The sequence below is a fragment of the Thermobia domestica genome, chromosome 10 (assembly GCF_964235325.1).
Source record: "Thermobia domestica chromosome 10, izTheDome1.hap1.1, whole genome shotgun sequence".
NCBI lineage: Eukaryota > Metazoa > Arthropoda > Insecta > Zygentoma > Lepismatidae > Thermobia > Thermobia domestica.
Genome location: NC_137463.1, coordinates 194,367,045 through 194,391,696, shown reverse-complemented (window position 1 = coordinate 194,391,696; position 24,652 = coordinate 194,367,045). Strand labels below are relative to the sequence as shown.

At 38.6% G+C, this 24,652-nt stretch overlaps 1 long non-coding RNA gene across 1 annotated transcript in view; it reads right to left on the bottom strand.

Moving 5' to 3' along the window:
- LOC145662134 (uncharacterized) overlaps window positions 1-20,524 on the bottom strand; it is a 74,087-nt gene extending 53,563 nt beyond the window's left edge. The window contains exon 1 of the long non-coding RNA XR_014126994.1: window positions 19,170-20,524. This is a non-coding gene — a long non-coding RNA (uncharacterized LOC145662134). The remainder of the gene's footprint in view (window positions 1-19,169) is intronic.
- Window positions 20,525-24,652: the final 4,128 nt, after the last annotated feature.

Genomic DNA, 24,652 nt, shown 5'->3' with positions numbered 1-24,652 from the left:
AGGACGAGGACTGAAGTCCAGAGAATCCTAGCTTCTTCGGAAGCGAATTAGGAGGAGGACCAAGGTCTGTTGACGCCTCATTATAGAAGCAATAAGGACGAGGGCAGGCGTTCTGAGACTCCTAGCTTCTGTAGAAGCACATTAGGATGAGGACAAATGCCCGAAGACTCCTTGCTTCCAGTTACGCCATTTCAAGAAAGAAGAGGACATTTTATATATAGAAGAGGAAGAAGAAAAACATTAAGGGTATTCTACGTTTAAGTAACTGCAGAGGACGAGGACTGAAGTCCAGAGAATCCTAGCTTCTTCGGAAGCGAATTAGGAGGAGGACCAAGGTCTGTTGACGCCTCATTATAGAAGCAATAAGGACGAGGGCAGGCGTTCTGAGACTCCTAGCTTCTGTAGAAGCACATTAGGATGAGGACAAATGCCCGAAGACTCCTTGCTTCCAGTTACGCCATTTCAAGAAAGAAGAGGACATTTTATATATAGAAGAGGAAGAAGAAAAACATTAGAAGATTCTACGTTTAAGTAACTGCAGAGGACGAGGACTGAAGTCCAGAGAATCCTAGCTTCTTCGGAAGCGAATTAGGAGGAGAACCAACGTCTGTTGACGCCTCATTATAGAAGCAATAAGGACGAGGGCAGGCGTTCTGAGACTCCTAGCTTCTGTAGAAGCACATTAGGATGAGGACAAATGCCCGAAGACTCCTTGCTTCCAGTTACGCCATTTCAAGAAAGAAGAGGACATTTTATATATAGAAGAGGAAGAAGAAAAACATTAGAAGATTCTACGTTTAAGTAACTGCAGAGGACGAGGACTGAAGTCCAGAGAATCCTAGCTTCTTCGGAAGCGAATTAGGAGGAGGACCAAGGTCTGTTGACGCCTCATTATAGAAGCAATAAGGACGAGGGCAGGCGTTCTGAGACTCCTAGCTTCTGTAGAAGCACATTAGGATGAGGACAAATGCCCGAAGACTCCTTGCTTCCAGTTACGCCATTTCAAGAAAGAAGAGGACATTTTATATATAGAAGAGGAAGAAGAAAAACATTAGAAGATTCTACGTTTAAGTAACTGCAGAGGACGAGGACTGAAGTCCAGAGAATCCTAGCTTCTTCGGAAGCGAATTAGGAGGAGAACCAAGGTCTGTTGACGCCTCATTATAGAAGCAATAAGGACGAGGGCAGGCGTTCTGAGACTCCTAGCTTCTGTAGAAGCACATTAGGATGAGGACAAATGCCCGAAGACTCCTTGCTTCCAGTTACGCCATTTCAAGAAAGAAGAGGACATTTTATATATAGAAGAGGAAGAAGAAAAACATTAGAAGATTCTACGTTTAAGTAACTGCAGAGGACGAGGACTGAAGTCCAGAGAATCCTAGCTTCTTCGGAAGCGAATTAGGAGGAGAACCAACGTCTGTTGACGCCTCATTATAGAAGCAATAAGGACGAGGGCAGGCGTTCTGAGACTCCTAGCTTCTGTAGAAGCACATTAGGATGAGGACAAATGCCCGAAGACTCCTTGCTTCCAGTTACGCCATTTCAAGAAAGAAGAGGACATTTTATATATAGAAGAGGAAGAAGAAAAACATTAGAAGATTCTACGTTTAAGTAACTGCAGAGGACGAGGACTGAAGTCCAGAGAATCCTAGCTTCTTCGGAAGCGAATTAGGAGGAGGACCAAGGTCTGTTGACGCCTCATTATAGAAGCAATAAGGACGAGGGCAGGCGTTCTGAGACTCCTAGCTTCTGTAGAAGCACATTAGGATGAGGACAAATGCCCGAAGACTCCTTGCTTCCAGTTACGCCATTTCAAGAAAGAAGAGGACATTTTATATATAGAAGAGGAAGAAGAAAAACATTAGAAGATTCTACGTTTAAGTAACTGCAGAGGACGAGGACTGAAGTCCAGAGAATCCTAGCTTCTTCGGAAGCGAATTAGGAGGAGGACCAAGGTCTGTTGACGCCTCATTATAGAAGCAATAAGGACGAGGGCAGGCGTTCTGAGACTCCTAGCTTCTGTAGAAGCACATTAGGATGAGGACAAATGCCCGAAGACTCCTTGCTTCCAGTTACGCCATTTCAAGAAAGAAGAGGACATTTTATATATAGAAGAGGAAGAAGAAAAACATTAGAAGATTCTACGTTTAAGTAACTGCAGAGGACGAGGACTGAAGTCCAGAGAATCCTAGCTTCTTCGGAAGCGAATTAGGAGGAGAACCAACGTCTGTTGACGCCTCATTATAGAAGCAATAAGGACGAGGGCAGGCGTTCTGAGACTCCTAGCTTCTGTAGAAGCACATTAGGATGAGGACAAATGCCCGAAGACTCCTTGCTTCCAGTTACGTCATTTCAAGAAAGAAGAGGACATTTTATATATAGAAGAGGAAGAAGAAAAACATTAGAAGATTCTACGTTTAAGTAACTGCAGAGGACGAGGACTGAAGTCCAGAGAATCCTAGCTTCTTCGGAAGCGAATTAGGAGGAGAACCAAGGTCTGTTGACGCCTCATTATAGAAGCAATAAGGACGAGGGCAGGCGTTCTGAGACTCCTAGCTTCTGTAGAAGCACATTAGGATGAGGACAAATGCCCGAAGACTCCTTGCTTCCAGTTACGCCATTTCAAGAAAGAAGAGGACATTTTATATATAGAAGAGGAAGAAGAAAAACATTAGAAGATTCTATGTTTAAGTAACTGCAGAGGACGAGGACTGAAGTCCAGAGAATCCTAGCTTCTTCGGAAGCGAATTAGGAGGAGGACCAAGGTCTGTTGACGCCTCATTATAGAAGCAATAAGGACGAGGGCAGGCGTTCTGAGACTCCTAGCTTCTGTAGAAGCACATTAGGATGAGGACAAATGCCCGAAGACTCCTTGCTTCCAGTTACGCCATTTCAAGAAAGAAGAGGACATTTTATATATAGAAGAGGAAGAAGAAAAACATTAAGGGTATTCTACGTTTAAGTAACTGCAGAGGACGAGGACTGAAGTCCAGAGAATCCTAGCTTCTTCGGAAGCGAATTAGGAGGAGGACCAAGGTCTGTTGACGCCTCATTATAGAAGCAATAAGGACGAGGGCAGGCGTTCTGAGACTCCTAGCTTCTGTAGAAGCACATTAGGATGAGGACAAATGCCCGAAGACTCCTTGCTTCCAGTTACGCCATTTCAAGAAAGAAGAGGACATTTTATATATAGAAGAGGAAGAAGAAAAACATTAGAAGATTCTACGTTTAAGTAACTGCAGAGGACGAGGACTGAAGTCCAGAGAATCCTAGCTTCTTCGGAAGCGAATTAGGAGGAGAACCAACGTCTGTTGACGCCTCATTATAGAAGCAATAAGGACGAGGGCAGGCGTTCTGAGACTCCTAGCTTCTGTAGAAGCACATTAGGATGAGGACAAATGCCCGAAGACTCCTTGCTTCCAGTTACGCCATTTCAAGAAAGAAGAGGACATTTTATATATAGAAGAGGAAGAAGAAAAACATTAGAAGATTCTACGTTTAAGTAACTGCAGAGGACGAGGACTGAAGTCCAGAGAATCCTAGCTTCTTCGGAAGCGAATTAGGAGGAGGACCAAGGTCTGTTGACGCCTCATTATAGAAGCAATAAGGACGAGGGCAGGCGTTCTGAGACTCCTAGCTTCTGTAGAAGCACATTAGGATGAGGACAAATGCCCGAAGACTCCTTGCTTCCAGTTACGCCATTTCAAGAAAGAAGAGGACATTTTATATATAGAAGAGGAAGAAGAAAAACATTAGAAGATTCTACGTTTAAGTAACTGCAGAGGACGAGGACTGAAGTCCAGAGAATCCTAGCTTCTTCGGAAGCGAATTAGGAGGAGGACCAAGGTCTGTTGACGCCTCATTATAGAAGCAATAAGGACGAGGGCAGGCGTTCTGAGACTCCTAGCTTCTGTAGAAGCACATTAGGATGAGGACAAATGCCCGAAGACTCCTTGCTTCCAGTTACGCCATTTCAAGAAAGAAGAGGACATTTTATATATAGAAGAGGAAGAAGAAAAACATTAGAAGATTCTACGTTTAAGTAACTGCAGAGGACGAGGACTGAAGTCCAGAGAATCCTAGCTTCTTCGGAAGCGAATTAGGAGGAGAACCAACGTCTGTTGACGCCTCATTATAGAAGCAATAAGGACGAGGGCAGGCGTTCTGAGACTCCTAGCTTCTGTAGAAGCACATTAGGATGAGGACAAATGCCCGAAGACTCCTTGCTTCCAGTTACGTCATTTCAAGAAAGAAGAGGACATTTTATATATAGAAGAGGAAGAAGAAAAACATTAGAAGATTCTACGTTTAAGTAACTGCAGAGGACGAGGACTGAAGTCCAGACAATCCTAGCTTCTTCGGAAGCGAATTAGGAGGAGAACCAAGGTCTGTTGACGCCTCATTATAGAAGCAATAAGGACGAGGGCAGGCGTTCTGAGACTCCTAGCTTCTGTAGAAGCACATTAGGATGAGGACAAATGCCCGAAGACTCCTTGCTTCCAGTTACGCCATTTCAAGAAACAAGAGGACATTTTATATATAGAAGAGGAAGAAGAAAAACATTAGAAGATTCTATGTTTAAGTAACTGCAGAGGACGAGGACTGAAGTCCAGGGAATCCTAGCTTCTTCGGAAGCGAATTAGGAGGAGGACCAAGGTCTGTTGACGCCTCATTATAGAAGCAATAAGGACGAGGGCAGGCGTTCTGAGACTCCTAGCTTCTGTAGAAGCACATTAGGATGAGGACAAATGCCCGAAGACTCCTTGCTTCCAGTTACGCCATTTCAAGAAAGAAGAGGACATTTTATATATAGAAGAGGAAGAAGAAAAACATTAGAAGATTCTACGTTTAAGTAACTGCAGAGGACGAGGACTGAAGTCCAGAGAATCCTAGCTTCTTCGGAAGCGAATTAGGAGGAGAACCAAGGTCTGTTGACGCCTCATTATAGAAGCAATAAGGACGAGGGCAGGCGTTCTGAGACTCCTAGCTTCTGTAGAAGCACATTAGGATGAGGACAAATGCCCGAAGACTCCTTGCTTCCAGTTACGCCATTTCAAGAAAGAAGAGGACATTTTATATATAGAAGAGGAAGAAGAAAAACATTAGAAGATTCTACGTTTAAGTAACTGCAGAGGACGAGGACTGAAGTCCAGAGAATCCTAGCTTCTTCGGAAGCGAATTAGGAGGAGAACCAAGGTCTGTTGACGCCTCATTATAGAAGCAATAAGGACGAGGGCAGGCGTTCTGAGACTCCTAGCTTCTGTAGAAGCACATTAGGATGAGGACAAATGCCCGAAGACTCCTTGCTTCCAGTTACGCCATTTCAAGAAAGAAGAGGACATTTTATATATAGAAGAGGAAGAAGAAAACATTAGAAGATTCTACGTTTAAGTAACTGCAGAGGACGAGGACTGAAGTCCAGAGAATCCTAGCTTCTTCGGAAGCGAATTAGGAGGAGGACCAAGGTCTGTTGACGCCTCATTATAGAAGCAATAAGGACGAGGGCAGGCGTTCTGAGACTCCTAGCTTCTGTAGAAGCACATTAGGATGAGGACAAATGCCCGAAGACTCCTTGCTTCCAGTTACGCCATTTCAAAGAAGAAGAGGACATTTTATATATAGAAGAGGAAGAAGAAAAACATTAGAAGATTCTACGTTTAAGTAACTGCAGAGGACGAGGACTGAAGTCCAGAGAATCCTAGCTTCTTCGGAAGCGAATTAGGAGGAGAACCAAGGTCTGTTGACGCCTCATTATAGAAGCAATAAGGACGAGGGCAGGCGTTCTGAGACTCCTAGCTTCTGTAGAAGCACATTAGGATGAGGACAAATGCCCGAAGACTCCTTGCTTCCAGTTACGTCATTTCAAGAAAGAAGAGGACATTTTATATATAGAAGAGGAAGAAGAAAAACATTAGAAGATTCTACGTTTAAGTAACTGCAGAGGACGAGGACTGAAGTCCAGAGAATCCTAGCTTCTTCGGAAGCGAATTAGGAGGAGAACCAAGGTCTGTTGACGCCTCATTATAGAAGCAATAAGGACGAGGGCAGGCGTTCTGAGACTCCTAGCTTCTGTAGAAGCACATTAGGATGAGGACAAATGCCCGAAGACTCCTTGCTTCCAGTTACGCCATTTCAAGAAAGAAGAGGACATTTTATATATAGAAGAGGAAGAAGAAAAACATTAGAAGATTCTACGTTTAAGTAACTGCAGAGGACGAGGACTGAAGTCCAGAGAATCCTAGCTTCTTCGGAAGCGAATTAGGAGGAGAACCAAGGTCTGTTGACGCCTCATTATAGAAGCAATAAGGACGAGGGCAGGCGTTCTGAGACTCCTAGCTTCTGTAGAAGCACATTAGGATGAGGACAAATGCCCGAAGACTCCTTGCTTCCAGTTACGCCATTTCAAGAAAGAAGAGGACATTTTATATATAGAAGAGGAAGAAGAAAAACATTAGAAGATTCTACGTTTAAGTAACTGCAGAGGACGAGAACTGAAGTCCAGAGAATCCTAGCTTCTTCGGAAGCGAATTAGGAGGAGAACCAAGGTCTGTTGACGCCTCATTATAGAAGCAATAAGGACGAGGGCAGGCGTTCTGAGACTCCTAGCTTCTGTAGAAGCACATTAGGATGAGGACAAATGCCCGAAGACTCCTTGCTTCCAGTTACGTCATTTCAAGAAAGAAGAGGACATTTTATATATAGAAGAGGAAGAAGAAAAACATTAGAAGATTCTACGTTTAAGTAACTGCAGAGGACGAGGACTGAAGTCCAAAGAATCCTAGCTTCTTCGGAAGCGAATTAGGAGGAGAACCAAGGTCTGTTGACGCCTCATTATAGAAGCAATAAGGACGAGGGCAGGCGTTCTGAGACTCCTAGCTTCTGTAGAAGCACATTAGGATGAGGACAAATGCCCGAAGACTCCTTGCTTCCAGTTACGCCATTTCAAGAAAGAAGAGGACATTTTATATATAGAAGAGGAAGAAGAAAAACATTAGAAGATTCTACGTTTAAGTAACTGCAGAGGACGAGGACTGAAGTCCAGAGAATCCTAGCTTCTTCGGAAGCGAATTAGGAGGAGAACCAAGGTCTGTTGATTCCTCATTATAGAAGCAATAAGGACGAGGGCAGGCGTTCTGAGACTCCTAGCTTCTGTAGAAGCACATTAGGATGAGGACAAATGCCCGAAGACTCCTTGCTTCCAGTTACGTCATTTCAAGAAAGAAGAGGACATTTTATATATAGAAGAGGAAGAAGAAAAACATTAGAAGATTCTACGTTTAAGTAACTGCAGAGGACGAGGACTGAAGTCCAGAGAATCCTAGCTTCTTCGGAAGCGAATTAGGAGGAGAACCAAGGTCTGTTGACGCCTCATTATAGAAGCAATAAGGACGAGGGCAGGCGTTCTGAGACTCCTAGCTTCTGTAGAAGCACATTAGGATGAGGACAAATGCCCGAAGACTCCTTGCTTCCAGTTACGCCATTTCAAGAAAGAAGAGGACATTTTATATATAGAAGAGGAAGAAGAAAAACATTAGAAGATTCTACGTTTAAGTAACTGCAGAGGACGAGGACTGAAGTCCAGAGAATCCTAGCTTCTTCGGAAGCGAATTAGGAGGAGAACCAAGGTCTGTTGACGTCTCATTATAGAAGCAATAAGGACGAGGGCAGGCGTTCTGAGACTCCTAGCTTCTGTAGAAGCACATTAGGATGAGGACAAATGCCCGAAGACTCCTTGCTTCCAGTTACGCCATTTCAAGAAAGAAGAGGACATTTTATATATGGAAGAGGAAGAAGAATAACATTAGAAGATTCTACGTTTAAGTAACTGCAGAGGACGAGGACTGAAGTCCAGAGAATCCTAGCTTCATCGGAAGCGAATTAGGAGGAGGACCAAAGTCTGTTGACGCCTCATTATAGAAGCAATAAGGACGAGGGCAGGCGTTCTGAGACTCCTAGCTTCTGTAGAAGCACATTAGGATGAGGACAAATGCCCGAAGACTCCTTGCTTCCAGTTACGCCATTTCAAGAAAGAAGAGGACATTTTATATATAGAAGAGGAAGAAGAAAAACATTAGAAGATTCTACGTTTAAGTAACTGCAGAGGACGAGGACTGAAGTCCAGAGAATCCTAGCTTCTTCGGAAGCGAATTAGGAGGAGAACCAAGGTCTGTTGACGCCTCATTATAGAAGCAATAAGGACGAGGGCAGGCGTTCTGAGACTCCTAGCTTCTGTAGAAGCACATTAGGATGAGGACAAATGCCCGAAGACTCCTTGCTTCCAGTTACGCCATTTCAAGAAAGAAGAGGACATTTTATATATAGAAGAGGAAGAAGAAAAACATTAGAAGATTCTATGTTTAAGTAACTGCAGAGGACGAGGACTGAAGTCCAGAGAATCCTAGCTTCTTCGGAAGCGAATTAGGAGGAGGACCAAGGTCTGTTGACGCCTCATTATAGAAGCAATAAGGACGAGGGCAGGCGTTCTGAGACTCCTAGCTTCTGTAGAAGCACATTAGGATGAGGACAAATGCCCGAAGACTCCTTGCTTCCAGTTACGCCATTTCAAGAAAGAAGAGGACATTTTATATATAGAAGAGGAAGAAGAAAAACATTAGAAGATTCTACGTTTAAGTAACTGCAGAGGACGAGGACTGAAGTCCAGAGAATCCTAGCTTCTTCGGAAGCGAATTAGGAGGAGGACCAAGGTCTGTTGACGCCTCATTATAGAAGCAATAAGGACGAGGGCAGGCGTTCTGAGACTCCTAGCTTCTGTAGAAGCACATTAGGATGAGGACAAATGCCCGAAGACTCCTTGCTTCCAGTTACGCCATTTCAAGAAAGAAGAGGACAAATTATATATTGAAGAGGAAGAAGAAGATTAGAAGATTCGACGTTAAATAACCGCAGATAACGAGGTATTTTTGACTCCTTGATAAGCCAATGAGAAGCTTGACAGGAAGATTTTTATGTTTAACTAATTCCACAGGATGTAGATCCGGAACGAGGAGGAATTGGTTGTTAGTAAGTATAAAATAGTATTGTATATACATTTATGATTTTGTATTTAATTTTGGGTTTCAGTTATGCATATATGAGCCTAGGGATTATTATTAAGGAGAGAAGTATGTTAGAATATTTTGTACTTGACGTTGACCTTTGTCCCCTTTTTACATCCCTTCATATCTCAGAGGTGTTTAACAGAAACGATAAGCCCGGGAAAAGCTCTTACAACGTCTGGGATACAACAGTCTGAAGTGCGTTGTGGGTAACCTAGGGAAGGAGCTGGCCGCCTTATTATAACCCTAGGCAAGAACATTTTCTGTACTCAAACCTCAACTTTGCTAAGAGGTTCTGTTCTTCCCACTTTGCATGGAGACTGGGGCGGTCAGGGCTTCAATACAGCTTTGGATATATGTATTTTATCTTGAATATCTTTCATTCATTGAGTTCTGGAATACTTCACTAGAGCTGTAACTTACGCTATTGTGTATGTAAGTAGAGTATTAACTAGTTTCCCTTTGAGACGAGACAAAACAGAATTTTCCCGACGGGATAGAGACGAGGCAGAGTTCTTCTAACATAAAACATTTCGACGGGACACTACTTTCAGGGGGCCTTAATTGCTTTCTTGTAGGGAACCCTGCATAGGGTTGCAAATTTAACAGTGATTTCTTTTTCAGTGTTTGGAATAAAAAGATCTCACTTGCTTGCTTCAAGGTGTAATCACGGCCGGCTCTACCATATGTGAAACACGTGCATTTGCACTTAGCGGCAAATTTTGAGGGACGGCAAAATCTGCCATAACTATTTATCTGAAATAAATATTTCTTGACGGAAACAGACTTCATGATGATGGTAGTTTAAGTTACCTCTACTTGAATACTACATTTATAAATCATGTTTAGGTCGCATTAGTTTAAGGTCACATGGACAGTGCTAAAACAAATGGTCAAATAAATCCCAGCATGAATAGCTTAATTGATGTCAAATATAAGAACTCAATTCTCGAACAGTAACAAACACTTGTTCCATTTAGTTAGTTATCACAATTTTCACATGAAAACTAGTCTTGTCTTTGTCACAAACAAATTCTTTATCATTGAAGGTGGAAACAAGTTTTAAAACATTAAAAGATGTATTAGGAAGATCAAGAAATAAACATAAAAGAGCTAGTTGCACTGGAATTGCAAACTGATATATTGAGATTGAAACTCGATATTGAATTCTATAAAAAGGATGACCATCTTTCCTCTGTTTATCTTTCACTAATATAATAGATTATTATTTATAAAAGAAAAAACATACAACGAGGTTGTATTTGTAATGTTTAGGTCTTTCTGAGTGCGAGTGTGTTTTTCCTCCCATTCGTTGTTCACGTGGGGGGTAGCATACTTAAAATTGTGGCTTTTAAGATTTTTTCTTTCTAGAGAATGGGGGATGCTGCAAATGATGCCATTGCACGGAGCAGCAAATTGCCTAGGGCCGATCCTGGGTGTAATTAGTTATAATTCGAGATAGTATCATGAATTCTTACTAGCATTCACTCTACAAATGCCCATTGCGTAAGAATATAATATTATTACATAATTAAATTATTATCAAATTATGCAAAGGTTACACTTGTTGTATCGTTTCATTTTCGGAAAGAAGTTAACTCCATTGGAATACCAATCCAGAGTGAACACAATTTATAAGACATATTTGTTCTTTTTGCTCAGTTTCAATTTATCATTATAAAATTAAGACATGACTTCCAGTTGTGTGCCTACTGAAATGAAATATCGTATTTACTGAAATTTAATTCATCTTTTAATTTTATTTATTTATTTATTTTGTTCATATTAGTATCCAAAAGAAAGGGCTACATTAAAATCGATTGCGTAGTTAAAATTAACTCCCTAATTTTATTCAAATTAATCTTTTCTTACATCACAATGCAATGGCGCAATTCTCGATATCGTTACGTTTATTGTTGGCCTATTTTTCATACAGCCAGTGGCGGTACTATAAGAAAAAACTGGGGGGGGCAGCTCTCAATATCGAATATATAAGATGTGTGTGAGTGTGTGTGTGTGTGTGTGTGTGTGTATGTAGGGAGGATGGGCCACATCAGGTTATGGCTTATGCTGATGATGTCAATCTGATGAGAGATTATATGTAGAGAATACAAAGAAATACAGAAGTGTTATTAAAAGCCTGCAGGGACATGAGTTCATATGTAAATGTAGAAAATACTAAATACATGGAAAAGAAAGTGTGGGTGGGTGTGTAATATAAAGTGTTTCTATTTTGATGCTGTCCACAATCTACATTCTCTTTCTTTCCTCTTTTGCTTTCCCACCATTCGTTCCAATGCGTTTTTCCGTAAGCTCTTTTCAGACAATGACTCAACAAACACATTTGTCATTTTTTTAATTGCTTATTAATTCTCCTCAGGTATATCTATGAAGGAAATACAAATATGTACGTTTAAAACCTTTTTCAGTGTAAGAAAACAGTAATTAGTTGAAACAAAAGAGTGAACATTTTAATATTCAAATAAACATTGGATATATGTAATGTTTGCAATACGTTTCAATGAAAATTCATAAAATAAAGTTTATATTCTAGGTAGTGCTATATAATAATTATTCACAAAATAAATTCAAATAAACCTAACATTATATTTTTACAAATGTAAAACATTTTTTTCAATTTAAAACAGTAAACGCTGTGTTATTTTTTTTACCACTGAATGACAATACATTATTTTTTTGATTTCCATTGTTTATAAGCAAGTTTTATCCTGATTGGAAGCTTAAAAGAAAGAAGTCCTGTTGAAAATATTAATTTTGTGATTACTCTAAAGTAGAGCCTAACAATGGAATATTACTTTGTTTTTGTTTTTTTTTTTAGAAATAAAATAAAAGCAAACCTAATAATATTTATAACCAAATAAATATTATGTATTTATATTTATATTATATTTATATTATATTATATTTACATTATATTTATAATGTATTTATATTATGAGCAATCAGTAACTAAAGATTGATTCTACGGTTTCCAATATTCGCAAACTGATCCACTACCCCAGATGGATCCTGAAAAAGTGTTCCACTTAACTCCGTCTCAATTGATATGAGAGCAAGATTAGAAAGTCTTTTCGCTGACATTGTAGATCTCAAATATTGCTTTACGCGCTTCATAACAGAGAAACTGTGTTCAGCAGATGCAGATGGCACAGGAAGTGTTAAGATGATCCTTAGAAACGTCAACAATTCAGGAAAAGCCAATTCCATAGTTTGTAGCTGAACGAAAAACTCCATGACATCTACGCTTTACAGTTTACTGTCGTTAGCAAACACACTCTTAGCCAAATCCAGTTCCGATTTTAATTTGTTAATATCCTGGAAAAAGTCCTTGTACTTCTCCGCGAAGATCTGAATCAAAGATGGATTAAGGAAGGAACCACTTCTAGGATTGCATGCGTCTATAGCATCACACACAAAATCATTTTCAGGAAATGTGCGCTTCAGTTCACTGGTCATATTATCAAGCACTTGAAACAAGACCCTTTTATATTCTTCAGCCAAAGGTGTAGATTGGTCTCTTCTTACGTTGGAAATCGATGCTGTGACTACATAATCATCCAATTGCTTTGATATAGTTTGAATTCTTAAGCTAGCATCAACTTGAAGATCAAAAGATCTGAATAGCTCCCATGTTTTCTTCCAAATGATAGAAAAATAATCATCATTACGTTTATCTTGCAACGAACAAATCAGTCCATTAACTAATCGTTTTGCGCTGCCGAAGTCAACGAAGTACCATTTTAAGGGCCAAAATATCGTTAAGTATTTGTAGCACAAACATCACTTTAAAGTCACAGAACTGTTTCAATAGTCCTCGCGCCTCTTCAGCTTCTCTTTTGTTTGTTGAGTTTGAAAAATACTCATGGGCTGTTTTAACTGATGCAAAGCGTTTTATGTAATACACGATGCCCTTGTATTTACATACCCAACGTGTGGCCAGGGTTGAATTCAGGGGGTAGCCCGGGGGGAATCTCCCCCCGAAGAAAATTCATTCCCCCCCGGAGAAACTCAAAGAATTTCAATCACAAAATGTAGAAATTACTTCACATAATTATTTGCTTTCTTTCCGTGCACGTGCAGACGAAATCCAATCTCTCAATATACACATAAATGACGCAGACCCATTCTATATAAATATTAAACATGTAACATCTAAGATAGAATACCAAATAGCCAATAAAACTTGTATTTCTTAACGCTATGACCGAGTTTGGCAGAACATGAAATTGTCAACTGTTGAAGAAAATTTGTATCTTAGTAGGTACTATACTCTCGCCCTATATTGTATATTTGTAGGTAGCACTAGCACAGGTTGAGATAGGAAAGGAAAGATAGGAAGATCTTTCGATCATTCCATATGATCTCTGATGTCAACAGATTTCAGTTCTTGAAAATGTACAGTTCTTGCATTATTTGAAATAGGGCACCTAAATCCCATTTCTCGCATCGGAAGTAACAGACGTAAATGTGTTTTACGATTGTCAAAGTAAACACACCTTTCTTTAATTAAAAATAATTAAGTTAAAGGGAGAGATTCAGAGGACGTCATTTAGAAGGATCAGGGAGGAACAGTTATCCCTCCTGGATTAGAAACTTATATAGAATTTATCAATATGATAGTAGTATATAAGTGAAAGATCGCTATTGAAGGTGTTGAAGATCCTGCTCAGAGCCGTGCCATGGGGAAGGGGCAAGCGGGGCGACGGCCCCGGGCGCCGAAGTAAGGGGTGCAAAATTCGGGAGGGAAAAAGAAAAGAAAAGAGGGAAAGAAAAACAGGAATAAAACACATGTGCACATATTATATAAAATAAAAGAAAAAAGTAATGAAAAGTGCTCAAAATCAAGGAAAAGCATGGTTTACTTTTTAAAATTTTCTCACCTTTGCGGCTGGTCTGTCGACCTCACTCATATATACGGGGGTGCCGTCGTATACTCTCGCGCCAAGCGCTGATTTTCCACGACACGGCACTAATCCTACTGAAGATTTCGTAAACTAAACTATTGATGTGTATGCAGTGAAGAAACCAAGGCTAATATGCTTGATTTAGAATCAGAAGTGTGAGAAAGAATGATAACTTTTTGTTAAGATATTTCTGTGTGTGTTTGTTTTAGGAATAAAAATTTTTGAGTTAATTTAAATCCTTTTAAAAACTTCTACATTAGTAACAAACAATAACTACTGAATATAGGAAATAATAACAAAAATAGCTACTGTAAATAGCAGTTAAAGTTTAGTCTAAAATATTTTTGCCAGTCTTTATTTAATGCTTTAGATGAAATCAAACGATTGTTTTTTTTTAAATTATAATTTCACATTGAATATTTATCAGCAATTAATCTCAATATTAGGTAAGATGTGTATGTGAATGGAATTGTTAAATATGCTGCTGCTTTCTTGCAAAAATACAGAAAAACAACCGCCCCCCCGAGGAGTTGACATTCCCCCCCGGGTGAAAATGTCTGAATTCAACACTGCGTGTGGCACTTCTAGAACTCGCTCTTCAGGATAAAGTTTATTCTGCACTTCAATAAATTTTTCGTGATGTAACATGGACACCGACTGGAAAGAATAGATGGCTTCTAACAAACCTAACCTAACCTAAAGCATCACCAACCACATCAAGTCTTTTAGAAACGTCTACTAGCACTAAATTTAATCTATGTGCATAACAATGGATATAAACACATGGATTTTTAACTTTCTGACGAAATATGTTCTGTACACCATTAGCAAATCCTGACATTACCGATGCACCATCATAGGATTGGTCGATGCATTTCTTTGGGTCTAAGCCTACAGTAGCAAGATGTTCCAAAGCTTTACTCGAGAGTGATTTTGCACTCAAATCTGATAGTTTTATGAAACCGATTAGCGTCCTTTTATTTCATCATGTTTGACGTACCAAATTTCACACAATTAAAACCCCACGTTAAGCAGGTTTGCATATTCAGGCTCCTAACTATGAAAACATTTACGATCACTCCAACCCCAATCATTTCACATATTAAACCTGTTGTATATAAGTTATTAGGACATAATATTGAATATAATTTATACGAAAAAGACTTTTATGCATTGCAAGAGTTGTAACGTCCAAATATTCACCACAAACTTATAGTCGTATCGACCTAAACAAATAAAAAAAAAAAAAGTGTGGAGCAGGAAACCACTTTATATAAGAGTCAAAAGAGGCTCAGTGAAGACATACGAACTGGTCGATCGGTTTGGGTCACTAGCCTATCAATCAGAAATTTATGTGTTCAAACCTTGTAGGAAGTATTCGTTTTGTTTTGTTTTTTTCTTAAAAGTGAGTTCCCACTTTCATCAGAAGATTGAGAACATTTCTTTGAATAAACCTTTGGCAACTACTTTTTTCCCAAATTAGATTAGAAGCGAACATTATATGAATAGCAAATCTAAAATCCATAGCTGAGAACAAAATATTAAGTATGTTCAATATTTCATTATTATCCTTTGATTTGTAATGAAAAGCTAACTATAAGCATTGACGATTTCAGAAGATTCTCCCCGGGGGATAGTCAATATATAAATGAGAGAAAACTAATAAAACATTATTAGTCCACTTTGAGCATGGTCGAAGATAACTTATGGGCACGAAGGGGGAAATTTATGTCGACAGGGTCTCAAATTTTGCCCCAGGTCATGCCCTGAAATCATCACTGTTTGAAAGGTTTCCTTAACAAATAGAATATTACATTTATTTCTCGTTCTACGTTTTGAAATGGAAAAATCATAATTTTAAAAAGAATTATAATACGATAAGCATAAATATTTATAGAACTAATAAAGTAAATATTATTGTGTAAGTTATCGATTTCTAATAGGATTAAAACTCGAATATTCGTTTGCATCGCACTTTGAAGTAAATCATCTCTCTATATAATTCTTACTGGAAAGCATGTTTAACTCCAATTACTTAATCAATATTTTTAATAATATATTCTTATTGTAATAATTTTACTATTCAATGCTGTATACGCTTCATTTCCCAAAGCAAAACCTCGCAAATTTGTAGTGAACTAGTGAATATTATCAAATAAATTATCATTTAGTTTACGTAAATACTACATCGCTTGATTTGAAAATTCGTACTTTAAATAATAATAATAATAATAATAATAATAATAATAATAATAATAATAATAATAATAATAATAATAATAATAATAATAATAATAATAATAATAATAATATCATAGCCATATCTTCATCAGAATTTCAGGTTTAGTCTATAAAATTCAACGTAGTCTTTATTCGAAGTTCTATTTAATCGAATTCGATAGAAATACAAAGAGAAACTTTGAGAACAGGTAAAAGAAAAATGTTAGTTTTGTGGGATTGGAAGTAACCTTTAAGAGTTCTTTACAATTTACAGACAAGTGACTTAAACACTTTTTTCCTTTTCTTTAAGTTAACTGATTCACCGAATGTATCTGAGTAACTTGTCTCTATTTTCTGCTCGGTTATACACGTTTTACAATCATTTCCATTTCCCCTGAACGACAAGAACACGAACACAAAAACATCTACCTAGGTAGGACAGTTAAAATCCCTAACTTTACCCACCGGGAATAGCACCCGGTATCCCATATATTCAAGGCACACGTGCTACCCACTAGACCAGCGGGAAGAGCAAGTGAAACGTATTCTGTAGTGTCTGAAGAGATACCTATTTCAGCCTGCTGTATATGTCTATTGACTTTTAATGTTTACCGTATTCGTTACTTTGAGGAATGATATATGTTATTGATATATGTTGTATTACATATTCGTCCATAAATATTATATAAATTATCAAAATTATTCATGATCTTCCATGGAAATTCACAGGTGCATGCGCAGTAGAAACAGAAGAATGCAGTTTACTAATACTAGTCAGAATGCAAATTTATAACAGGTTGTCAGAATTTCTTAATGGAAAGCAGTGGTTCCCAACCTGGGGACGCGAAGCTTCCTCCTGAATAAGCATGAAGAGGGAGTAAGGAAGCGAAAGCTACTGGCAGAAATGAATTGTGAAATAAATAAATAAAGCACCACTTATAATGACTTTTAAAATTAAGCTTGACAATTTTATAATGACCGTTTAAAAACATAATACTGCACTAGGAGGGTATGCAAAACTCTTGCTGGAAATAAATGTAAATTCCTGAGATTATTATTATTATTATTATTATTATTATTATTATTATTATTATTATTATTATTATTATTATTATTATTATTATTATTATTATTATTGGTCTCCTACTTCTTGGCCGAGATGTGAAATATTCAGCACCTTCTTCATACCGCTAAATCAATTTCTTCACAGTTTTCTCGTCATAGCCCATGCTTCTAGCTATCTGAATGGCAGTTTGTCTCATTGTTGCTCGACCTATGATTTCCCCTCGCATAGTAACAGATAGTTTTCTACAACCTTTAGAACGAGGCATTTTGGCAGCCTGTAGAAATTTGCATTGTGATTCGTATTAGCAATGGAGCTCCTCTGTGGCTAAGCGGTTGGCGTACGCGCCTTTGGCGTGGGAGACCCGGGTTCGATTCCCGGCGGGAGCTCATGTGGTTCGGATTCCACGTTAATCAGTGGGTCCACGTCTCATATAGCCTCGCTGCTGAAAGGGACGCTAAACTAAAATCAATCAATCAATCAAATCGTATTAGCAATGACAGTAAAGTGGGTCTTTCTGTTTCTACCGTGTATCATCAGCATCATTATATCAGTAGTATTCCGTCATGACCAGCGAGTCACTTACCGCAGCTGAGAAGCTACCATGCTCCACGATCTTCTATTAACCTCTCCATCTTCACATACGATTTTTCTGTTTCGATATCTCCAATAGCCTAATTCTGTTTCTATATAGTCTAATCCGTCCCCTCGCTCTCTTTCCTGCCACCATACCCTCTAGCACATCCCTCATGATACAGTTCCTTCTTAACCAATATTCCAACCAGTTTCTCTTCCTCTTCTTAATAATATCTTTCTCCTTCCATTTCCAACCCTCTCGTTTGTTTTCCTCTCGACCCAGCTATTTCTCCCCATTCTTCTCCACGCACATATTTCGAAAGCCTTGAAGTGTTCCTCATCATTTTTTCGTAATGTCCATGTTTCTGTCCTATAACTACAGTAAAATACAGTACACGAAGCATTTTATGAGTCTTTTTTCAACTCTATTCAAGGCCCCACAAAATAGTATTTTTTTCATCCTAAAGGCTTCTTTCGCCATTCCTATCCTTGCTTTATTTCACGTTCACATTTCATATCATCACTAATAATACTACTCAGATATCGAAAACTAGTCACCTGTTCTTTTCTCCCGCTCCTGCTTCTATATTTGACACCGATCGCTTCGTTTCAATCACCATGGATTTTGTCTTTCTAACATTTATTTTCATCCCATATTCTTCACAAGCCTTTCTCAAATTTTCTACATCTTATTAATTTTCCTTTTAAATTCTGCAATAATAACCATATAAACCCCAAACCGTATACACATCATCATTCTATCTCCTACCGAAATTCCATCTTCATTATGTAGTTTATGTGAAGGACTTGTGTAGTGGTGGGAGACAATTGACGATAATAATAATAATCATAATAATAGTAATAATAATAATAATAATAATAATAATAAAATTGTTGTTCAATGGAGAGGGGTCCTGTACTTTGACTTCCCTCAAGAGCCACCACAGCCTGAAAAAGGCTCTATCCTTCCAGCATAACAAAATATCTTATCTCAGGGTATGTTAATCTTAAAAATGATCTCTAGTCAACACCAGCTAGGCTAACACGTAAGAGGATGGAGGTGTCATAAGACAAATCTCAACGAAAGAAAGAAAAAAACAAGCTAACAACAGCTTCCGTTGTGCAGAATCTGAGAAGGTACAATACGACGTAAAAATCTCAGACTTCCTCTTACCAACTAGAGATATTATCTGGTTCTATGGGCATCAACCCCTCCTAGCCCCAACAGGAGGAGGCAGCAGTGATTTCTGAAACCTGAGTGGAAACTCACACCATCCTTCCTGAAAGAGAAGTACATGTATTTATGGCAGAGATCATTTTATTACTTACCACACTGGGATAGAGTAACATCCAAACTGCTAAGAATGAGTACCATTTATTTCCAGAATGCACGAACACACACGCAAAACCCTGATCTATTGTATACACACTCAATTATGCGGTGCACCACTTACATAACACACTTAACTTTTACGATTAATTACAGCATGAAAAAAGAAAAAAAACACTACGTTGTAGTTGTGATATATGTTTCCACTAAACATACAAACTATTTTTTTTTAAATGCCCACTCCTATGCACTTTACGAGAACTGTTAGTAACATTTCTTGCTTTTCAGAAAAAACTCGAAAAGAAAAAAAAAAGTTAAAATTTTCTCTGTTGAATTAAACTAATTCAGTGTCCACAGTTCCTCGTATCCGGTCGTCCACTTGAACAAGTCTGAAGAAATACTACACTGTGTATGCAAGTTGAAGCCGTTGATATAGGTGTACAATTTGTGACTGGACAGCTTCCGCTACTTTAGACCTCTAAGTCTGGGTTTGAACTGGGTAGTCCTGCATACCGTCTCTCCAAGCCAAGAAGATGCAGCAACCCACTGTTGTCTTGAATTCGCTATGCTAGATTAGTCTTACCACAACTACTTCCACTGGAAACTAGTATGTACTGGAAAATGACACTGGAATTAAAGTTTTCCATGACACAATTTAACTCTTGTGGATTGATACCATTGCAGGTGATTATTTTGTTGTCTTATTTTCTTGGTCGAGACGAGGCACTTCCCGACGCACTTCTCACCTGATCTGTCGAACTAAATAATGTATTTATATCTATATATATATATTATTATTCTAATTAATCTTAATGCGGTAACCACACTAAATTCCGAATGAACATAACAAATGATCTTCAGGCGTTGTTTTCAAACAGTAGTATCCCTCAGTCCAAACGTCACTACTACCATGTTGAAGTCCCACTCATAATGGAGTTTTTTCTTTTTATATATATATATATATATAGTAGCCCAGCACTTGTTACTAGTTAATATTACTAGTATATCTTGAATAGGTTCCTATTCATTCCATTCACTACATTAATTACAATGCAACGCATGGTAGCGGTAATTCTCACGTAAGATACTAACCCACTCAAAAAAAAAAAAAATTCTCATGCCGTGAGGAAAAGTCTCAAAAATTGAGGACAATACACCCGCCGTGGTGCTGTCTTCCGTCGCGAAATTTTTACTGTCTTTTCTTCCCCCGCTCTTTACAAGTCTCTTTTCTTTTGGCCACCCACGTCAGAGCCACGCTATGCCGCTCCGTCGTTCAAATATCCACCCCTACCAGAGGGGTTCCCTGTGGGTGGCTTCTTGCCCTTGTGGGACAATGACATTTTAAAACATACAAATATATTTAATTGTAACTTAATCCACATTCATCAGAGAGTAGTGCCGAGTAGATCATGTAACTCCTCATTCTTTCTAGTTTACAGAGATATGAAAAATTATTCAAAACACTGAAAATTTAACCTAGAAAATTTCATTTAATTACAACCCTATGTGCAAAATTTACTGATGTAGCTATCTCCTCCCAGCACTCTCAAGAGGTGCTGCCCTCTGCCTAGAGAACGGGGAAAAGGAGAAACACTCCTCTAGCCCGCTGAAGCCGCAAAGTTTATGTACAAAAGATTATTATAACAGGTTGATGAAACATAATCCATACTATAATATGATCAAAATAAAGTATATACACATTAAACAAGATAATTGAACAATATACAAAGCATGACATCCCTTTATTTTTCTGCTAACAATATTTCCAGTTGACAACAAGTATCGTCTGCCCTTTCAAAACATGGACACTCCCCCAAGAGAGAGGTGATGAGAGGTTCTGCAGACTGCAGAAATAATTTTGACAATAGAGGAATAAAATTACTCTAGCGGAAGGAACCACGATAATAAATAGTTGTATGAACTTGCGTACTAGTTCCAAGAACATGTCAGCGAGATACGACAGTATTAATATTTTTTACAATAAAATGATTCAAATTATAATACAAATTTTCAAAGACGCAGTGCATCCTGGGAAAGAGGAAGCCACGTTCCGCAAACCAGCTAGAGTGGTCGTTACTTCCACTGATTATATGAGTGCAGGAGGGGGCCACATTGTTCCGAAAAAGGTGAATGACCCTTCAATCCAACCCCAAAGGTTTAGAAGTTCTCTGCTAAAATATATATATGTAGGAAACAAAGCATAGAGCAAAGAAGAGAGAAGTGCTCACAGCCCCTACTTCTTTTCCTTGCTGCTGTCCCAGTATGCTGAAGTATTTTACTCTTCTTCTAAACTACAGACAACCTGGCTATCTGGTGAATTCGTAGTTAGAAACATTGATTTCATATGTTCAGAATAAACTGTACTCCAGAGAAAGAAAAAAAACTGTTTCTAGCTCTCTGTAGCCGTTCTATCCTGTATTCAATATCCAAACTTAGGTTTTATTTCGTATACTCATATACTCCTTAGTCTCCTTATTGCTGAAATAATATTCAAATCCAATCCAGATTCTTCTTCATTAAATGTCAAACAATTAAAAAAATACTGATCCAGGGGCGTATATCAAAATATAAATATATATAACAAAATAACAATTTAGCACATCTACATATTATAGTAATACTGCCGTATGTCACTGTGTGGTACCTAACTAATCCTTTAAATTATTTAATATAATAATTTAATTAATTAAATCGCAATAGTTTACAGAATCAAATTTACATTTTGATAGTCAAATGTGCACGTATCTGCATATCAAAATGCAGATGAACAACAGAGGAAACTCTGCTGTTCACAATTCCCCCCTTGACATTGTGAACTGTGGTAGCTAACACAGAAGCACATGTCAAACTGGAGTGCACCTTCCTTCAATTTAATAATAAAACCCTTGTAATCACAAACAAAAGAAAAGGAGATAGTACTATTAGAGTACACTATCAAAATGCAGATGAACAACAGAGGAAACTCTGCTGTTCACAATTCCCCCCTTGACATTGTGAACTGTGGTAGCTAACACAGAAGCACATGTCAAACTGGAGTGCACCTTCCTTCAATTTAATAATAAAACCCTTGTAATCACAAACAAAAGAAAAGGAGATAGTACTATTAGAGTACACTAGGAATTTTAGAAGTCCCTGTTTATGCGAGACATGGAAAACTTTAATTCCAGTGTCATTTTCCAGTACATACTAGTTTCCAGTGGAAGTAGTTGTGGTAAGACTAATCTAGCATAGCGAATTCAAGACAACAGTGGGTTGCTGCATCTTCTTGGCTTGGAGAGACGGTATGCAGGACTACCCAGTTCAAACCCAGACTTAGAGGTCTAAAGTAGCGGAAGCTGTCCAGTCACAAATTGTACACCTATATCAACGGCTTCAACTTGCATACACAGTGTAGTATTTCTTCAGACTTGTTCAAGTGGACGACCGGATACGAGGAACTGTGGACACTGAATTAGTTTAATTCAACAGAGAAAATTTTAACTTTTTTTTTTCTTTTCGAGTTTTTTCTGAAAAGCAAGAAATGTTACTAACAGTTCTCGTAAAGTGCATAGGAGTGGGCATTTAAAAAAAAATAGTTTGTATGTTTAGTGGAAACATATATCACAACTACAACGTAGTGTTTTTTTTCTTTTTTCATGCTGTAATTAATCGTAAAAGTTAAGTGTGTTATGTAAGTGGTGCACCGCATAATTGAGTGTGTATACAATAGATCAGGGTTTTGCGTGTGTGTTCGTGCATTCTGGAAATAAATGGTACTCATTCTTAGCAGTTTGGATGTTACTCTATCCCAGTGTGGTAAGTAATAAAATGATCTCTGCCATAAATACATGTACTTCTCTTTCAGGAAGGATGGTGTGAGTTTCCACTCAGGTTTCAGAAATCACTGCTGCCTCCTCCTGTTGGGGCTAGGAGGGGTTGATGCCCATAGAACCAGATAATATCTCTAGTTGGTAAGAGGAAGTCTGAGATTTTTACGTCGTATTGTACCTTCTCAGATTCTGCACAACGGAAGCTGTTGTTAGCTTGTTTTTTTCTTTCTTTCGTTGAGATTTGTCTTATGACACCTCCATCCTCTTACGTGTTAGCCTAGCTGGTGTTGACTAGAGATCATTTTTAAGATTAACATACCCTGAGATAAGATATTTTGTTATGCTGGAAGGATAGAGCCTTTTTCAGGCTGTGGTGGCTCTTGAGGGAAGTCAAAGTACAGGACCCCTCTCCATTGAACAACAATTTTATTATTATTATTATTATTATTATTATTACTATTATTATGATTATTATTATTATCGTCAATTGTCTCCCACCACTACACAAGTCCTTCACATAAAAGTTTGGCGCCGCAGCGTTAAGGGCAAAGTCACGTTGGGGCTACGGAAACTTAAAATGCTCAACGTGAAAAGCAGTAATTCATGTGTTGGCTGTTCAAAATATTATTGCCAACTGTAAATGAAACAGATTTCTGAAACCATTTGGTTGTAAAATTTCGGTGTTCGTATGTTTTTCTCCTCAAGTAGTTCCAAGAACATTTATTTTTTGTATATTTATGTGTTTTGCAAATGTATTAGAGTTTGTGTCCATTAGAGTTTCAGGCATATAGAGTTTGGGGGGAGAATTTTTTTTAAACTTGTTATATTATTACGTTAATGCCTTTAACTCGCGCTCAAGTTAGGAAAATGGAAGGCAAGGTTATAACCGAAGAGTTTGCACAGAGAGCTGCTGGGCTCTCTGAAGATGAAAATGATAGTTCTGAGCACAGAGAAAAGGATGCCCCTTCGAGCATCAGCGAGACACCACTGGTGGTTGCGGGATCGACCCCAGTGGAAACACCAAAAGAAACTAATAACTCGGAAGTAGAATTGAGTAATACAGGGAACGCAAACCTAACTGTGATGTTAGAGCAGATTCTGAAAGGCATAGAACAAGTCCGGCAGGAATCTCGGGAAAATAATGAGAAATTAGAGCAGGTACGCAAGGATACAGAGCAAGCACGTAACGAGATGCGAGAAAGCAATAAGAAACTCGAAGAAAAGGTAGAGGCTACTAACCAGCGTTTGGAGGCACGGTTAGAGGCTAGTAATAGTAGACTAGAAAAGAAACTAGAACTGGTTACTGAACAGCTGGAGAACAGCGAACGACAACTCGCTAGGCGATTAGATAGCGCAACCAGCGAGATGCGAACCCAGTTAGAGGCCACCAGGGGGGAGTTAAATGCTCACATCTGTGAGACCAACCAGCAGTTAGGACAGATCCAAGAGAATTCCGACAGGGTTGCCAAGGTAGTCGAGGAACACTATGTGGAACTAACAGATGGGTTGCACCAGGTAGAGTCCCGGGTGGAACAGACCGTTGTTTGTGTCACCGAAAGGGTAGACAGCGTTGAGACTACTGTGACACAGTTGAATGAAAATGTTAGGCGCATGGAAGTGAACTTCGCTTCTCAGATTGTGCGGATAAGGGGGGAAATCCAGCAGGAGACGCC